General features: G+C 40.4%; 1 protein-coding gene and 1 long non-coding RNA gene across 7 annotated transcripts in view; both read right to left on the reverse strand.

The window, feature by feature from the left end:
• The window catches only part of CYRIB (CYFIP related Rac1 interactor B), a 148,394-nt gene that overhangs the window by 33,993 nt on the left and 95,613 nt on the right, over positions 1-18,788 (reverse strand). Inside the window, exons 1-2 of one of the 6 annotated variants that reach the window (XM_043484499.1) lie at positions 14,325-14,374; positions 14,094-14,112 (exon numbers count right to left, since the gene is read on the reverse strand). The exons of 4 other annotated variants lie outside the window; for them this stretch is intronic. The gene's annotated coding sequence lies outside the window, so the exon portion shown is untranslated. Of the gene's footprint in view, positions 1-14,093; positions 14,113-14,324; positions 14,424-18,788 lie in introns of those variants that run through there. One more of the 6 variants, XM_043484496.1, reaches the window with a different exon arrangement.
• Positions 11,827-18,788, reverse strand: part of LOC122451518 — a 7,357-nt gene continuing 395 nt past the window's right edge. The window contains exon 2 of the long non-coding RNA XR_006272426.1: positions 11,827-13,781. This is a non-coding gene — a long non-coding RNA (uncharacterized LOC122451518). The remainder of the gene's footprint in view (positions 13,782-18,788) is intronic.

Raw genomic sequence — 18,788 nt, forward strand, 5'->3', positions numbered from 1 at the left:
TATGCTGCTGCTCAGTCGCATCCGATGTGAGGTAACCCCGTGGACAGGCTCCTCTGTCTGTGTGATGCTTCAGACAAGAATCCTGGAGTCAGTGCCATTTCCCTCTCCATCTCCTCAGTGTGACTGATTTCAGTGACTATGACATAACAGTATTTGTCAGTTCTGTTGGGTACCAGACTGCCAGGGTTTTACCCCCACCCCACCCCCTGACAACTCTGCCACTTCTAAGCTTTGTGACTTTAGTCAAGCTTCCTCACTTCTCCAAGCCTCAGTTCACTCATCAGTGTGTGCTCAGGCATAACCGACTCTTTGTGACCCCATGAACTGTAGCCCGCCAGGCTCCTCTGTCCGTGGGACTTTCCAGGCAAGGATACTGGAGTGGACTGCTATTTCCTTCTCCATCTCATCTGTGAAATATATACAATAACCACCTCCACTGCAGAGGGTTCATAAAATCATTAAACAGGTTAATGCAGTGGAAGCAAAACCTTCAGGACCTCACCTGGCAGAGCAGCAACTGCCCTTGCTCCGGCTGCTGTCAGAACGATCTGACTGACCCACAGGGTCTGTTCCCAGCGGCAGAACCTGTGCACGTGAGACTCTGGAACCCGTGTGCTTCCTGCCCTTGAGGAAGCCACTCTGTCACAAGCCAACATGTTGCTGAGAGTCACGCGACATGTTCTCAAGTCCTTCATTTCTCATTCTCTTTGTTCCCAAGTTCCGGCTGCTGCCATTTGCCTCAGTTCAGTTGCGAGATTTTCCTCTGGTTTTAAGACATCCTAGTTTCTTTCAATCAATGTCCCTTTTACCTTTTTAGTTGAGCAGGGCCTCTGTCATTTGCATCTAAAAGAGTTCTAATATGATCTCTGAATTTCAGATGAATAAATGAACCTGACACAAAATATATAAAAGATTTTTCACATTACATAAAACTTGGTCCAAAATTCTGATAGACTTGAGAGGCACTATTTCAAAGTTAAATAATAAAAGTTACTATTTACAATGCTAAACTTTAAGTCTGACAATCTGAATTCAGGAGGAAAAAGTAAAGAATTTCCTTTTGATTTGCTTTTTATTGTGATTCTTGGATTTAAACTAAATATTATAAATATTTACTAAATAAGCTAAGAAGAAATTTAATATACAGAAGTCACATATAATTTACTTCAAGTGTTTGCAAGATTTCTGGTGGAATTCTGTGACCAAGAGCTCTTATTTATATGTTTGTTTCAAAACTGGCAGCTTATCTGGAAAGGAACGTGTTCTTCCTGGCCGGTGGTCTGTCACATGTGTTTCTGAGCTCACAAAAGGCATTTAATAAATACACTGGAGCATTTTCCCATACAACATTTGAAAAGAAGTGTCCTTACCTAGAGTAACAGAAGCCCCTGGAAACACAACTACATGGCACAGTTAATGTGCTATTTCATCTTTCTTTCCAGAAAATTCCTAAGAGATGCTGCTGCTTCATTTACCCTTTTGAGCTCAGGGTGGGTCTTATAATGCTGTCTCCTCTGCCCAGAATGCTACTTTCAAGGGTTTTTCCCACAGCTGGCTTCTGTTCATCCCTCAGCATGTGTGTGTGCGTGGTCGCTTCAGGTGTGTCTGACTCTCTGCGGCCCTGTGGACTGTAGCCTGCCAGCTCCTCTGTCCATGGGATTCTCCAGGCAGGAATACTGGAGTGGGCTGCCATGCCCTCCTCCAGGGGATCTTCTTGACCCAGGGATCTACCTCTGTCTCCTACAGCTACTGTACTGCATGCGGATTCTCTACCACTGAGCTACTGGGGAAGCCCCTCGCCCTTCAGGCCTCCCCTCAAACGACCCCTCTTCAGAGAGGCCTTTGTCCCTAACCTTACCAATAGCAGCTGTACCCCTGGCCAGTTATCTCCCATCACAGTGCCACTCTCTCCTTCAGCATACCTAGCACATTCTGAGTGACTCTGGTTAGTGTCAGGTTTGTTCACATCCAGTTTATAAATTTAATAAATGCTTCTTGCTGGGGGAAGAAAGAAGGAAAACTCAAACATACTGACAAGAGTCACTGTAAATCAGTTTCTTAAACTTGACACTATTAACATGTGAACCACGTCATTCTTTGTTTGAGGGCTGTTCCCTACATTGTAGGATGTTTAGCAGCATCCCAGGCCGCTACCCACTAGACACCTGGTATCATCCCAACATCCAGCTGTGACCACCAACACGGTCTCCAGATATCATCAACTATTCCCCAGGGAGCAAAACTGCCCCCAGTCAAGAGCCACTGCATTAAACGTGTGACCACGGACAGGAAGCGCGCTCTCAGGTTAGCTGAGCAATCCTACTCTCCTCTCCCCACCACTACCAGCTGACTATTCCACAGGCTTTTAACAAAGATCGCCTCAAACCTCAACCAATGTATATTCCATCCTCACACGAAGAAATGACCTCCTTATATTTTTACCCCCCAAATAAACAAGAAAAGGAAACACCTACTGTCCTTTCTACCCCCTTATTTCACTAACAATCACTTGCTTTCCTCTGCACCTGTTCCTGACAGACGCCCTTCCCTCAGGGGCCTGTTGTCCTCGCTTTAGGAAAAGCAGCCCTTCACACCCTCTCTACAACCGTGTCATCCTGCCCATCCTCCCTAAAGCAACCTGTCAAACGAGCTGTCTGTAACTATGTCTTCCTATTCTTTACCTTTCATTCTCTCAGTTCATTCCAGTCTGGCTTTTACGCCCACTACTACTATGAGGAAGCTGGTTCTCTGTTAGGCTCACTGAGACCTGCATCTGGTAAAGTCCAAAGGCCAATTCTCACAGCTCAACTCGCTGGACCTCTTAATAGCCTCTGACCCAATTTATTATTTGCTCCTTCCTGAAACATTTTCTTCATGTGACATTTAGGGTAATACATTCACCTGAGTTTCCTTCCTGCTTTACGGCTATTCTTCTTCTATATGCTCCTCTTTGGCATACATGCAGCTATTTCTCCCATCTTAATACAAAGCAAAAACTCATCTTGAAACTATTTCCCTCCCCAGCTCCCACTCTATTCCCAGCTTCTCTGTGCAGGAAAATTCGTTAAGAAGAGCTGCCTACACTCAGTGTCTTTTATTTCTCTGTTAAGTCCACTCCAACCTCGCTTGTTGCCCAATCCTATACCACCAAAATTGCTCTGGCAAGGTCATCAAGTAACACCCATTGCTAATTCCAATGATCAGCTCTCAAGTCCACACCTTATTTCACCTGTCAGGCGCATCTGACATAACTGACACTCCGTAATACACTTTCACCATTAGCTTAAAGGATGCCCGTCTCACCTCCTTCACTGCTCAGCAGCCTGCTTCTTGCCACCATCACCTCCTGCCAGGAGGCCTTTAAAAGCCTCCTAACTGCTTCTACCTTTGCCTCCTACTACAATCTCTGAGGCAAAGCAATCTTTCAAAAATACAAATGGACATCTCTACTTCACTCAAAAACATGCAATGGCTTACTACTACACTCAGAATAAAATCCAAACTCCTTACCAGGTTGTACAAAATCCGACATGACTTTTCCCTGACTCACTCCAGCCTCACCTCCCATCATTCTCCACAACAGCCTGCTGCAGTTTCTCTAACACAGCAAGACTTCTCTCTCCTTGGAGTCTCTGAACTTGCTTTGCCCTGGCCTGGGATGCTCTGCCCACAGACCTTTCTTTAAGTGACAGGCTACTGCACTTCCTGCGGTTGTCGCTTCAATTAGACCACCTCAGAGAGTGCTTCCTTCACCAATCTGTCCCTTATACCTCTTCTCTCTTTCTCCTCTCTGTCCCCTTCCCAAATTGATGGTTATCACCACCTAACACATCCTCATTCCTTTGAATATCTGTTTAGTCTGTCTTCATCTGCAAGGTGAACTCTAAGAAGACAGGAGTTTTGCTTTGTATATTACCCTATCCCCCATATCTAGAATAAAGCCTGGGATGTTGCAGGTAGTGATAAATATTTGATGAATAACTGCAGGATTAAAAATACACAAAGAATGTTCCCGGTGGTCCAGTGGATAAGAGCCCGCCTGCCAAGGTAGGGGACACGGGTTCAATCCCTGGTCTGGGAAGGTCCCACGTGCTGAGAAGCAACTCAGCCCCAGAGCCACAAGGACTGAAGGCCCTGCTCCACAACCAGAGAAGCCGCCGCAGTTGCAACAGAGTAGCCCCTGCTCTCTGCAAGGAGAGCTGTGAGCAGCAACGCCCCAGCGCAGTGGTTCTGGCGGGGGGATGGCGGGGTGCAAGAAATAAAAATGTGTCTGTAAAATTATAAGAGTATTCCAAAGAGGAGAAAACAAATACCAAAATAAACACTGACAACTGAAAACTCTGGAGTTGAAAAGAGAAAAGAAAAAAAAAAACACCTGAGAATTTAGGAAAAGCTTACTTCCTTCTCAGTCAAATATTATGAACATCAAGAAAATTACAATTTGCCAAGATAACTTACAAAGAACCTAATATCCTCCCACAGCCATAAATATGGCTCCAAAATACAAATAAGGATGAAGACTGGCCAATACCGGAATTCTGATCTTTGTAAACCTGAACTTCATTCATAACATTAAACAGTAATAACCTTTAAGGTGTGGGTTAAAATGCTAATTCCCTTTAGATGATACATCCTCCAAAGAAACTCCTATTTGGGAATTCACATCTTCTGATAAAAACTTAAAATTAAAAAAAAAAAAACTTAAAATCAGAGTGTTAACTGTGCCCCCTCAAAATTTTACGAGGAGGACAAACTCCAAAATCAAGCCAATATCCATTATCATCTTCAACTCAATAAATGAATAAAGAACACAAAGAAATATGAAGTGTTAAGAGAAAAAGGAGATACTGAAAAAATAGTTCATTCTTTATAACAAAAAACAATCGATTTCGTAAGACTGCTTTAATATCATCCCATTTCTTTTAATTTATGACTAAAAATGCATAGATGTGAGAAAAATTTGTCAAAATGATCACTAGAGATGACCATTTTTAGTGTTAGACTAATTTCTTCTATTTACCCAAGCTCTGAATTCTAGGCAAAAAGGTCTTCTTTTGCCTAGGATTACATATTATCATACAATGTTCCTGAAATATATTGTTACATACAAAATTTTACTTAATATTAAATATGCTATTTCTCGATCTTACAGCTATTCAGACCTCTGAAAATCTTTAAAATCAACAAAATGGTGGGTATGGAACTCAGCTAAGCATAGTCTTTACTCGTCTTTACTTGTCTACCAAGACATTTCTGATTCTCATATAACCTGTACGATGACTCTGAAGCAGTATTAACTGGATGGAAAATCAGTAATGAAAAATATGACACCATGTTCACTGACAATGGTACATACATGATGAAGGCCAGGAATGATTAAAGAGTCACAAGCTTACATTTTGTTCACACTCTTCAGTTGTGTATTCAGAAACTATTACACAATGTAATGTAACAAACTGTAGCTTGTACAAGCAAAACAATAAAAAATTCCTTTAATAATTCTCCTTCTGAAGACAAACTACCAGAGATACAAGAGTCCAGAATTGCTTTGTGACTATATTCAACCAAGTAGTTATCACATGTTTAAAAGTCTGCCTTACTGTAAAAAGTATCAATATTGTACTCTGAAGATAATTAACATCTTCAGCAAAAAAATTACTAATAACTTCCACCTGCTGGAGCCTGTTGAAGAAACAACCAAATTCATGTGCTCTATCTAACAGACTAATTACAGAAATGACACACACTGAAAAAAGCCTTCCCATCCATCTACTACACAGAAAATGTTGCAATCTGGTGAATAAAATAGAGAAAGGCAGGTAGAAACTCATAGGGCTTTGCTATCTTGAAAGCCGTTACATAACTGCAGTGCAATATTTCTAGGTCTAAGGTTTAAGGATAAACATTTCTCAAGAGATTACACAAAGCAGCAAGTACAGGCTAAAATAGTAGAAACTTGAAAATAATTCAAGTGATATCAACAATCTCACTTGGCATGTTTGCTTCTGAAATAATTTCAGGCACCATCTTCTTCAAACAGTGCACAAAGTTCTATTTGTAGACCTGCTTCTAGACTGCAACATCACCAACCATTTGAAAGCTAATGCCAATTCAATATTGCAAATGAACAGCAGAAGTGATTCCAGGAGTAAGCTAGCAGCTGGCAACAGTACAACAATAAAAAGTTTTCAATAGGTCAAACTTTTAAATCTATTACAATTAATTACATTATAATAATTTTGATAGATTTTCAGGTTTATTCATCTATCTCAGAAGTTTATTCTACACTGATTTTCAGCTTTGGCCTTAGGTGAATAGTGAAAAGTGAAAGTGTCAGTCGCTCAGTCATGTCCGACTCTTTGCAACACCATGGACTATAGCTCGCCAGGGTCCTCTATCCATGGAATTCTCCAGGCAAGAACACTGGAGTGGGTAACCACTCCCTTCTCTAGGGGATCTTCCCAATAAAGATATTCAGTTTTGCCCATAGCTGAATATTAATTATTCACCAAATGTATATTCAGCATGGTGGCGGTTTAGTCATTAAGTCGTGTCCAACTCTTGCGATCCTGTGGACTGTAGCCTGCCAGGCTCCTCTGTCCATGGGATTCTCCAGGCAAGAATACTGGAGTGGGTTGCCATTTCCTTCTCCAGGGGATCTTCCCAACCCAGGAATCAAACCCGGGTCTCTTGCATTGCAGGCAGATGATTTACCAACTGAGCTATGAGGAAAGCCAAAGGAAATACTCGATACAGGGCAGGGTTCATATTCACTAAATTGCTAATGAATTAACTTAATGACTGTAGACAGGTGAGTCCAATGATATTTCTTTAAAGGATCAGTTAGGTGCACAGTAGTTTAAAGGAGAGGTATAATCACAATTCTTCCTTAGCTTCTGATATAGCTGCAATTCACACTAGGAACACAGCAGTTAATTGTATTAAACACACTAGTTTTGTGTAAGAAGCTGAAAACCCCCAGTAGTTGAGCAACAGTATGCTGCTGCTGCTGCTAAGTCGCTTCAGTCGTGTCCGACTCTGTGCGACCCCAGAGACGGCAGCCCACCAGGCTTCCCTGTCCCTGGGATTCTCCAGGCAAGAACACTGGAGTGGGTTGCCATTTCCTTCTCCAATGCATGAAAGTGAAAAGTGAAAAGTGAAAGTGAAGCTGCCCAGTCATGCCCGACCCCTAGCAACCCCATCGACTGCAGTCCACCAGGCTCCTCCGTCCATGGGAGCAACAGTATTATGGAGAGAAATAACCAACTCAAGCAAGTCTGCCAATAAAACATCTGCAATAATTAACATGACATTACACTGTCTGCTCTCCTGATGGTACTGCAAATGTACATCACACACTCACCTTCCTGTTCCTACTTCTCCCCTTTCCTCCCCACCTTCTTCCCAACAAGAGAAGCTGCTCAACAGAATCATTCTTACACAATGACAATGACAGTGACAAATACCTGCTCGTTACATGGTACAACCAATATTTCCCTTCTGCTCCTGACCTTGCTGTTTTCTGATCTTTTTTGTGGTAAATGTGCTTAAGTAAAACCTGAGCTCCCAGGACTGCAAGTCTCTCCCCATGTCTGGTTCCACTAAACTTAGAAAATAAGGAGACTCCTCCTTCTCTCTGTGTTTCTAGATTCATAGAAACTTTCCCCCTCCCACCTGAACCCTTAGAGCATGAGCTATCCAAGAACAAACATTCGGAGAGGAAGCATGAAACTGCTGTTACTGTTGTCCTTAATTCAACACGGAAGCGAGTGCTGAGGAGTCAAGAGGTGGGCCGTGATGGTTACTCACCTATTTCTCTCTCCCCACGCCAATCTTTCCATAATCTGCTTTGTGATGTTGGGACAAGGAAGCTGTAAAGTTCATGTCCTAGACTAATTGTCAGCTGAATGCTCAGTATATTCTGTCTGGGGGAGCCATGAAAAAAAAAACTGGAAGGTGGGGAGAAAGAAGATCCTTCTTTCTGTTTTTCAAGTTCTGTTAGTACTTCCTGTGAGCAAAAGGCAGCTGTGGTTCCAAGTTCTCGTTTCTGTGGCACTCCTGGAAGCAGGGAAAGGCCTGGCCGCCCCCTTCAGAGGTCTAAGCATCCAGTCTTCCTCCTCCAAGCATCTAAATTCTTCCTAATCCACCTCTTGCCTTTTGCTTTAGAAGTGATGGCTACTTCCTGTGGGTACCATTAATATCTAAGTTACCTTGTGTGATATAACACATATGTAACTTGGTCTTTATCACCAGTTCCTTACACAGAGCTCCTAAATCCCTTGAATTTCCAGGGTGGCAGGAGCCTCTTTTGTTTTTGTAGCTGACTCTTGGCAAGCCTCTAGTTAGCTTCAAGATGGGGACCGGTTGCCACGAAGACCAAGGCATGACCAGAGAGCTGCAACTTTCAGCCCTATCTCCTGACCTCTTAACATTCAGGCCGGGGCGGCCCACCTCCAAGTGCCCTTAGCCACTCCGCTCTACTGAAGTCCGGGTTGATGTTGAATCAGAGAGAGCCTTGGATGTTAGGTTAAGGAATTTTATTCTTTGCAATGAATATATTATCTATTCTCTGTAAAGGAACAGTCATGGGTGGCATTAAACATTTTTTAATTGTAAAAAAAGAATTGAGTTTGATCAACGACCAATGACTTATCATCAGTCAGGCTTGCATAATGAAGCTTCCAGGCTGGTAAATGCAGTTACCCACTGGAAGAGAGGCACAGCCCAACTCCACGGGGACAGAAATGTCCGTGCTCAGGATACTTCCAGACCTCTCACCTTATGCACCTCTTCATCTGGTAGTTCATTTGTATCCTTTATAAAATCCTTTATAATAAACTGAAACAAGTAAAGTGTTCCCCTGAGTTCTATGAGTCACTGATCAAAGCAGGTCACTAAATGTGAGGATGGGGTTGTGGGAAGCCTTGATTCATGGGGGCAGTGAGAGGTAGAGGAGGCCAAAGACTTGCGCCTGACATCTGGAGTGGGGACAGTCTCCAGGGACGGAGCCCTTAACCTGTGAGGTGTATACTCACTTCACACAGTTAACATCAGAATCAAAATAGAGTGCAGGACACCTAGATGGTGCCTGGAGAGGTGGGGAACTGGTTGGTGTGAGGGAGAAACTCCACACATTTGGTGTCAGAGGTGGTGTTGGAAAACAGTCCAGAATTGGTGACAGAAGTGTTGTACGTAAAAACACAGACCCCAGCATCATTCTGCTCGGGCTTCCAACACTTGTGTAAATAAATCCATATATTAAATTTCCTGTTTTCAAATACTTAGCAAGATTTCTGCCTTCCTGGTTGAAATCTGACTTATACAGAGGAACTCAAAGAGAATAACTTAATTCTTCACCTTACCAATACTATCTAATCTAGCATCACCAGGTATTAGTGTAGCTCCTAATAAGGTAACACTTTGATTCTCCTTACTCTGAAAAATATAAAGAGCAAGAAGCAGGATCTAGGTGTTTCTGGGTGCCCAGCTAAAGTATCATTATAGTAGCACTAAAATCTCACAAGCACATGTCAAGATCAATATATTTTATTAGTCTAGCGATTACAGGGAGTTAAGTTATTGGCCTTAAACAAAAGGCCAATAACTTCGTTTATGTGACATAAAGAATGGAATGAAAATTGGGGGATTTTGATGTCTAGTTCTGATTCTATCACAAAATATGTGACTTTACACAGGTCAGTTTACTACTCAGACTGAACCTCTCACATTTCTTCTGGCTGTGATTCTACACACGGTATGATACACCTTTCCTAATGCTGACATCTAGTGGATAGACTTAAATTCAGTATTTAAAAATGAATGAGCTTAGTTAAGCTATTTTAAGTAAAAGACTCACTAGGATGCCTGGTTACGTGCAATAAGTACAATAAATTAGGAGACCAATATTGCTCCTTAAATGAAAGTAAACCATGATAAAATAATATTACATCAGATTGTCCTGGCATCTTTGAATTTGATTCAGAGATTATGGGTACTCTTCCATACACCCAGCCATTAAAATTTAAGCCACCAGGCAAATTAGCTGCCTGAGTTGCAAATTTAGAAGAAAGCAAAGAAATGCTTCCTGCTCGAGTGTGCTGCATTCAGGGACAGACACGGGATATGACAAGGGCGAGCACAAAGTTCTAAGTAAGTGACTTAGGAGTGTATAAGACAGTGTATGATGGAAACATGAAAAAAAAATTCTGAAACTCAAAATTACCTGTTTCATAAGGATTTATTATGAAGGTTTTTCTTTAAAAACTATGACCACTGAACAAAAGCAGTATTCTGAATTCACTTTCTTAAAACCTACCACTATTTTGAAATCATGAAAAAATTACATGTATCAATAGCTGTATGTTATAAAAATACATACATTAAAAGGCAAGGGAATGATAAACACAAAATCTAGGATACTGGTTATCTCTGGGAAGGCACAGGGCCACAGGACTGGGAAACTTCAAAGGTTTAGGGAATACTTTAGTCCCTCAATGGCTGGTAGATCCATGGGATTCTTTTTAAGCTTTTAAATTCCTAAATAAACTCTAGCCTCCATCAGACATTCTATTATATAGTCACTACTCAATAAACATTAGCTCAATTAATGAATGAATTAAAATTCAAGTGAAAAAAGCTTGTTCATCAAAGAAGAGCGTATCTAAACCAAGGGCATCTGTAAAAGGTGCAGCTTTAGGTCAAATGAAACAAACTGCAACTTTACAAAGTAGGCGGTAAGCTTATGGAATGTGCTACCTACAAAGGAATAATTAAACTATAAGTTCCACAAAAGCTGCTGTTGCTGCTAAGTCACTTCAGTCGTGTCTGACTCTGTGCAGCCCCATAGACCGCAGCCCACCAGGCTCCCCTGTCCCTGGGATTCTCCAGGCAAGAACACTGGAGTGGGTTCCCATTTCCTTTTCCAATGCATGAAAGTGGAAAGTGAAAGTGAAGTCGCTCAGTCGTGTCCAACTCTTAGCGACCCCATGGACTGCAGCCTACCAGGCTCCTCCGTCCATGGGATTTTCCAGACAAGAGTACTGGAGTGGGGTGCCATTGCCTTCTCCACCACAGAAGCTGAGAAACTTAATTAAGGGCAAGGCTAACAGGCAAAGGTTTACTGCTAACACGTTAAAGCTGGTCTAGACAGCAATGTTATCTTCCCACAACACTCTTTATCACCTCTGAACAGATATGCATTGGTATTTCTCATGTTCTTATGCATTACAGCAGTGAGAGCCAAAATTCTTAAAATCTTGATCCTAAAACCTAACATTCATCCTCAGAAAAATCAAATTGCCTTTTAACATATCTTGGCGGGGAGGGTAAGGGCTACAGAGACGTTTTCATTCACTACATATACACATTCTGCCTCATTCTCAAGGAACTCGGGCCTCACTCCCAGGTAAGGAGGTCTCAAGGTGGTGAAAAGGAGGAAATAAGAACCCACCATCATTCTTTTCCCTCAGAAATTTCAGAGCAGGAAGGAAAGGGGGAAAGCAGGAGTCCTCCAAGCTCAAAGAAATCTGCCAGTATTTGATATACACAAGTAAGAATTTCTAGTTATTACATTATGACTGTAATGGTTAAAAGGCTCTTAAAAACTGTCCTTCAGGGACTTCTCTGGTGGTCCAGTGGTTAAGACTCAATGCTTTCACTGCAGGGCGCACCGGTTTGACTCCTGGTTGGGGAACTAAGATCTTGAATGCCACAAAGCACAGCTAGAAAAAAATTTTTTTTAATTAAAAAAAAAATTTGTCCACTTTCCCTCATAATTTGAATTAAAAGGTATTCTCTGAAGCAAGAATCCCATTTTTTTTTTTTTCTGATGGACTGTGGTTTCTTCTTTTTTTTTTTGGCTGTACCATGTAGCAAATTCGGATCTTAATTCCCCCACCAGGGATCAAATTTTTGCCCCCTGCACTTGAAGCACTCTTCCTAACGACTGGACCGTCAGGGACATCCCTGTGGTTTCTCCATAACGTTAACAGTCACCGTGAGGAGTGAAAGATACCAGACAGAAAGGCTTAATATCCAATCATCAACGAGTAAGAAAATCTTAGACCAGGAAGGGACCATCCACACTGGCCTTGGGCTGATTTTGAGCTTCCAAAGCAGTGAGGAATAAATTTCTGTTGTTTATGAACCACCTAGTTGGTGGTGCTCTGTTAAAGCAGCCCAAACTAAGACATGCATTAAAATGGAAGACTCAAGCTTGACAATCTAACCTTAGTAAGAATGTATTCTACAACATCTGTTTATGCCAAGCTGTAATCGAGTCTCTGCTTAAATACTTTTATTCTGCATGAATACATCCAAAGAGGAAGTCATTCTGTTTTCAAATGACACCTTTCTAGACTTGAGTCAATTTTTTAAAACTTTTTAGAAACTTCAGCCAATAATCAAATGACACACTAAATCTGACATGAAGCCCATTCTCAACCACCACACAAAACTTGCATGAAGCTGAAACTTGCTAATTTCTCCTCCTTGGTCCCAGTTCTCACCGGCCTCCTGGAACCAAACTAACCAAACAATCCCTGTGCTGCTTGACAGCGCGGCTTTTAAGAACATCTTTAAAATATGGTATCAGAGTCAGATTACAATGATAGAAAGAATCAAAGGACCACAACCAAAAAAGAAAAAAAAACCAAAACAAAAACCCCACACATGTTCTATTCAAAAAAAGCAACTGGCAGACACTTGGTGACATTTTACAAGTCTTGACCTTTTTTTGTGCTTCGGTAACACAAACCTCAGAGCACTTACTATTTGCATCCTCCCTATGACAATTATGACATTTCTTGTGTTAAACTTTAAGTATCTCAAACTGATATGTTATTTTTTACATGTTTATTTCATATTCCTTGAACTAGAATGTGAGTTCTCTGAAGGCAGGGTCTCTCCAAGGTATAACTCCTCTTCTACTCCCTTTTCTACAGACTATGTTGCTGTTTCTGTGATTACTAATTAGTAAATAGAAGTTTTTTCAAAGCTATTTCTGTTAGGATATTTCCTAAGGAATGGATGTGTAACTCTACTTCTTTAAGATTAGTTATACAGACATAAAAAACTCTACACTTACTCAAACATGATGGAGAAAGAAAGGTCTAATGGATTTTTCACTAATAGGAGTTCTTTATCTGAGGTTCAGAGAGAGAATTCGGTGATCTGTGAACCTGAATGGGAAACTTCTTACTAACCTTTATGTGAAATTTAGCAATTCCTTCAGTTAGGATTATAGGCAACAAGCCACAGTAGGATTAGAAATATCTATTGAATGTGTCATTGATAAAAATCACAGATATTTTCATATTACAATTACTACAAATTCATCATTATTTATTTTTTATCATTATTTAAAATTACAGTACTTAACTAAATTGTCACTAAAGCTTATTCTCTAATGTGAGAAGCATATATAATGATCAAAAATTTGTATTTTTGGTATTTGTTAACTGTATTTCAATGATAACGGGTTTCTTTTTTAATTCTATGCATTTTACTTCACAAAATCATGGCTCATTATTAGAATTCATGAAACAACAACAAAATAAAAGGGGGGTAACCCCTGCCCTATAACAGAGAGTGTGGGTGATGTGATTACAATTTCAAAGAATGACCATAACTGTCATAATCATATCCATTATAATAAAATGACAGGTGAGTTTTAAAATATAAATACCTGCTTATGATTAGAAAAAACAGAAAGGGACTTTAAGCTGATCATTTTCACCTAGACAAGACAAAGTATATCTATAGAAAAATTAGTTTCCAAATACCTATTAACTTGCTATAATTGAAACAATCCCAGGATTGTAAATGGTTGGGTTCTCAGGACCCTTTACCAGCGACTATTTACTGTTGCTGTTGCGTTCTTTACTTTCACCATCTTATAAAAGGACCAGAATCCATTGTAGGTAGAATTCTTGTATTAAGAAAGTATGTAAAAGTGTCTTTCCTTCTAGCTAGCTTCAAAATATACACATACATTTTATTTCTAACCACTAGAACTATGGCTTGGACTTTTCCTGCTCAACTATACTGGTGATAGCGAAAATGACTTAGAAAGGAATTCAAGGAAAAACACATACCTCTCCTATTGAAAGGAAGCTGTAAAAAAAAAGTTCCAATTAATCTACATTACTTCCCATTCTAAGCCAGAAACTAAACAATATAGGGTATTTCCTAGAGACATTTTTAGCAGTTCAATAATATGCACAGAACATTTTTCCTTAAATTATGTTTAGCAGATATCATTTTTCATTTAAACCATAACTTTTCACGTGTATTTGAATAATCATTTCCCCCAAAGACATATTTACCTTCAGCCAGTGCTGGTGATTCTGTTCGTGTCCCTCTTATCTGTTTAAAGAAAGGAAAAAGGAAGACAGTCTAAAACATTATTATAATTTAAAACAAAGTTTAATTTTATTAAAACTAACTTTAACCACAAAGTTCATCAATGCTATCATATATCACATGTATAAGCCATATCCTTCCCCTCTTGAGTTAACTCAACAACTATTTATGGAGGACTTACTAAGGCGTTATCTTAAGCCCTGAGAAATATCAGTAAGTGATATACCCTAGTTGTCAACCTCAAGATATTCAAAGACAAACAGGTGTACCAAGTACTCAGTTCTCATCATAGCTTATGAAGCAGGAGGTTAACAAGAGAAAAAAAATAAATTCTTTACTCAGATGATAAGAGAAAAAACTAGCAATTCCTCCTTATTCTTGTAAAATTATCAAAAGAGGCATGTTTCTATATTCTTATCAAAGTTTAAGTTCAGCTTCAATGTATTAGAAAATCAGTTTTACTATAAGTACTAAGATCCTTATATTCCATGACAATAATGACAGAGGCACATCTGGCTAAACTCAGTGAACCACAAAGTCCTCTCAAGGACTGGTTTTACTATTTCAAAGCCTTATTAAATAATTTTAGGTGAAATAAAGTTTTCAGAATGAATTTAACTTTGCAACTACGAACAACTATAGCCATATGACTAGCTGAATTCACATAGAATGAGGGGAAACATTTGACTAATGTAACTAACCACTTTTATGAGAAGATTTCTTTCCCTATTTATCTGGTACAACCCAAGAGTCCAAGATTAACAAATATAACAAAACTTCCTATGTATAAAAAATTGGTAGCATCTTGAGGGAATCGGGCACAGTTTTCCCAGTGGTACATGATCTGACACACTCTTCCCTAGGTAGAAATGTGATGCTATCTCTGACAGAGTAAAAAAAAAAAAGGAAGAAATAAAATTATACATATATAGGAACCAAAAGATGAACAGTAGATTGGCAACCTTAGGGTCCACTGAATTAAAAGTTCTGATTCTAGGGGAGAAGGGAAGGCACTTCTGTCAGGAGATATAAGAAGAATTCTGAAGCAATAACCAACAGGAGAATAATGGGAGAGGGTCCTGTAAACTGACCCCTCACCATGAGGACTCATGGCAGCTCCTACACAACAGACAATGTACAGAGAACCCAGGGGATGGGACTGAGGCTGCCAAGCCCACTGACAACTGTAAATGGACAACTATCACAACACAGCCCAGAAAGCATAAAGTAACCACAGGCGCTGATCCCTCGGGGAAGAAAGTCTGGGTCACTCCACCAGGAAAATGCCTCAGCCTGTTGAAGGGTGCTGGCTGAAGGTGAGGACAATCTAAACTTAGTAGTTGACTGAACTAAAGAACGTCATTCCACTAAGCCTGCTGTCATAAGTCTAAGGTAGAAACTGTGGTCAGCCACCATCTTGAAAGCTTAGTAGTAGGTGGAACTAAATAGCAAGCACCTAATGGTGGGCTACACAGGACACCCTCCCGCCCCGCCTCTCGTTTTTACTCCAGCTGAGGCGCCTCCCCTTAGCGGCTTGCTGCACTGGTGGGGCTCACTTCCTGCTCAGAGGCTTTGCAATAACAGACGCCTACAGGAACTCTTAGGCCATCCTGAGTCATAATGAACCTGGAAGTATGAAGGTGTTAATACCAAGAGCCTGGGCAATCACTGGCCATTGGTGAGATGAAGTCTGGTAGACAAACACCCTCCTCCTCCCACCAATAGGCGTATTCTTCATATCTTCTCAGGGGGCTTCTTCAAGATCAAGCCCAAATGCTCACAGAAGTGACCAAGTCAATAATACTCCCTTAGACTGACTTTCCTTTTCTGTTTCACTTGCCCTAGTTCTCCAACTTATGTTTCTCATTAACACTTCCCCTAAGAAATCAACTGTCTGAAGAGTCCCTGTCTTGGGCTCTGCTTTAGGAGGTGAAAACAGGTCTAGACACTTGTCCTTCAGGACACCACACCTCCTTTCCTTTCTGTCCCACCTCACTGGATGCTCCCTCTTCATCTCCTGTGCTGAACTTTTTTGAAATCCCTGGATGCTGACATGTCCCAGGACTCAGTTGCAAGTCCTCTGCTCTCCTTGTGACCTCATCCTATCTCATAACTTTCTGAATCTAAATTCAGCAAAATCTAAAACTTGCTCAAATTTATTTATCCAGTCCAGACACTTCTCCATCTCTGCACTTTCATAGCATTCCCTACTCAGTATCTCCACTAGGATGTCTTAACAGATAGCTCAAACTTAACATGTTCAAAACTGAACTCATCTCACTCCCCATGCCTGACCTACCCGCAGTCTCCCCCATCATTTGATGACACTTCTATCCTTACAGTTGCTCAGTTAAAAACCTTGGATTTCTCTGCAATTACTCTTTCTCACATATCCCTTTTCAACTGAAACTCTCACTACCTAAAATCTGCCTCCTATCTACTCCCTGTTGAAGGTTGAGCTGCATTAACAGTATTAGATCTACTATTACTTCTGTATTCAAGAACCTCCAGAACAGGTGACGCAAAGTGAGATGCTGAGATCGTGTTGGAAGTCCTAACTGGGGCTTCGTCTATAGATTGCCACAGCTACTAACATGTCAGGCTAAAAATGCAGGTGATCCACTGCTAGGTACTCATATAAAACCATTTTGAGATGTTATGAAGTAATTGAGTAAGTTTTGGAAACATTCAGTAGGCCAAAATAAAGAGTCTGAGGGCTGTATTTGGTTGATGAACCATCAGTTTGCCAACTTCTGCTTCAGAAGTTTGTACTGTTTCTAATTGCTGCTATACTATTAATCCTTAATCTGCTGTTATACTTTCCTCGACCAGATAAGAGATGAACGGGAGCTACTTATGTTCAAAGCCTAACCACTCTGGTTTTTCTCACAAGCTCCTCGTGGATCAATGCTACTACAAATGGAATGAATAAACACATTTTTGCTTTTCCTGCCAAACGAAAACTTCCTTCCCTAAGACCTATTGCAGCCACCCAGAAATAAAACAAGTGGTTTGGCTGGCCACTTGCATAAACCACAGAAGAAAAACCAGTGCCACTTACATAACACCATGGGGGAAAAGCTCTATTGATTCTGTTTAATTCTTAGTAAATCATGAAATAATAAAACACCTGTAATTGTTTTCACCCTTCGAAATCAAACGTCAAGTCATAAGTAGTGAATATTAGATAATATGTAAATTAGACAATCTTTTATCTATAAACCTAGAGGTTCTTCAAATAAGTGTTAAAATTTCTTTGCCTCCAACAAAACATAAAATAGAAGAGTTATGACTTCAGAGCATTGTCAGCCACATTTACAGCTTTGCAGTATTTCAAATGATGGTACATAAATCTAACTGCATTAATAAATGGTGTTGAAATAACCCCATGGAAAAGTCCAACCTTTTCCACCTAGGTTGCAGTTCTCCTCCACTTGGGTATATGATAAAACATAACTGAATTCAACTTTTTTAAGTTCCCCTTAATATACACAGAGCAATTTAAAAAGCTATCTTAGAAAAGAGCACTTGAAATAAAGGGCCTACTGATTATACTCACAGATCAGACAATATTACAAAAAGTGCATTATTACATAATTCCAACAAATATCTGACAAGTTTGAAATCTGAGAACTTGACAAGGTATTCTGTGTCTATTTGAGAAAAAGGAAACATGGTAGTCTATAAAAATTTTCTAAGAGACAGAATAACAGGTGAGATGGATCCATCCTACTCATCAGAAATTAAAATTTTTTGGCCCTGGGTTAGATATACAGTGAGGGGGAGAAATCAGAAATTAGAATAAGTCCAACTGTATATACATGTTTAAAAAAGAAAAAAGCCAACACCAAGTATTTATCACAAAGTCTTTTTATGTATATACCACTAAAAGAGATACCCTAGGAGATACTATGATGAAAAAAATTGTGCACTCTAAAAATGTCTAGTCTGAGTATAGCAATTAAAATATTTAAGGTGAAAATGAGTATCATGAGAAACAGCTACACAGAGTGCTGCAGCAATCACGGAATTCCAGCTAGGAGTAGAGCCTGGAAATCAGGTGTCAGGAAAGATTTTATGACGCTATGGAGCTCTGGTAGCTGAAGCAGATTTTGGAAAATGAACACAATCTGGGCAAGAAGGAAAAGAAGGTATAAGGTATAAAAAGAACATTCCATGGGAGGAATGTATAATCATCACAGGGCAGTGAAGAAAGAAAACTTAATAAACTGTGATGAAGTAGTTCCACACTAAACTAAGATACAACCTTCCCAGCCTACACAGACTAGACAGAGACGAGTTTAAGCTCTTCCAGAACGAGACACTGCTGCGCGCACTGGTGTGGCCGCGAGGTCTCAGCACCCGACTCCAGGCACGCCTCCGGCGCTGCTGTGCTTACACACCAGGGGGCGCTGTTCCAGTGCGGC

The sequence above is a fragment of the Cervus canadensis genome, chromosome 12, assembly GCF_019320065.1.
Source record: "Cervus canadensis isolate Bull #8, Minnesota chromosome 12, ASM1932006v1, whole genome shotgun sequence".
Taxonomy (NCBI): Eukaryota; Metazoa; Chordata; class Mammalia; order Artiodactyla; family Cervidae; genus Cervus; species Cervus canadensis.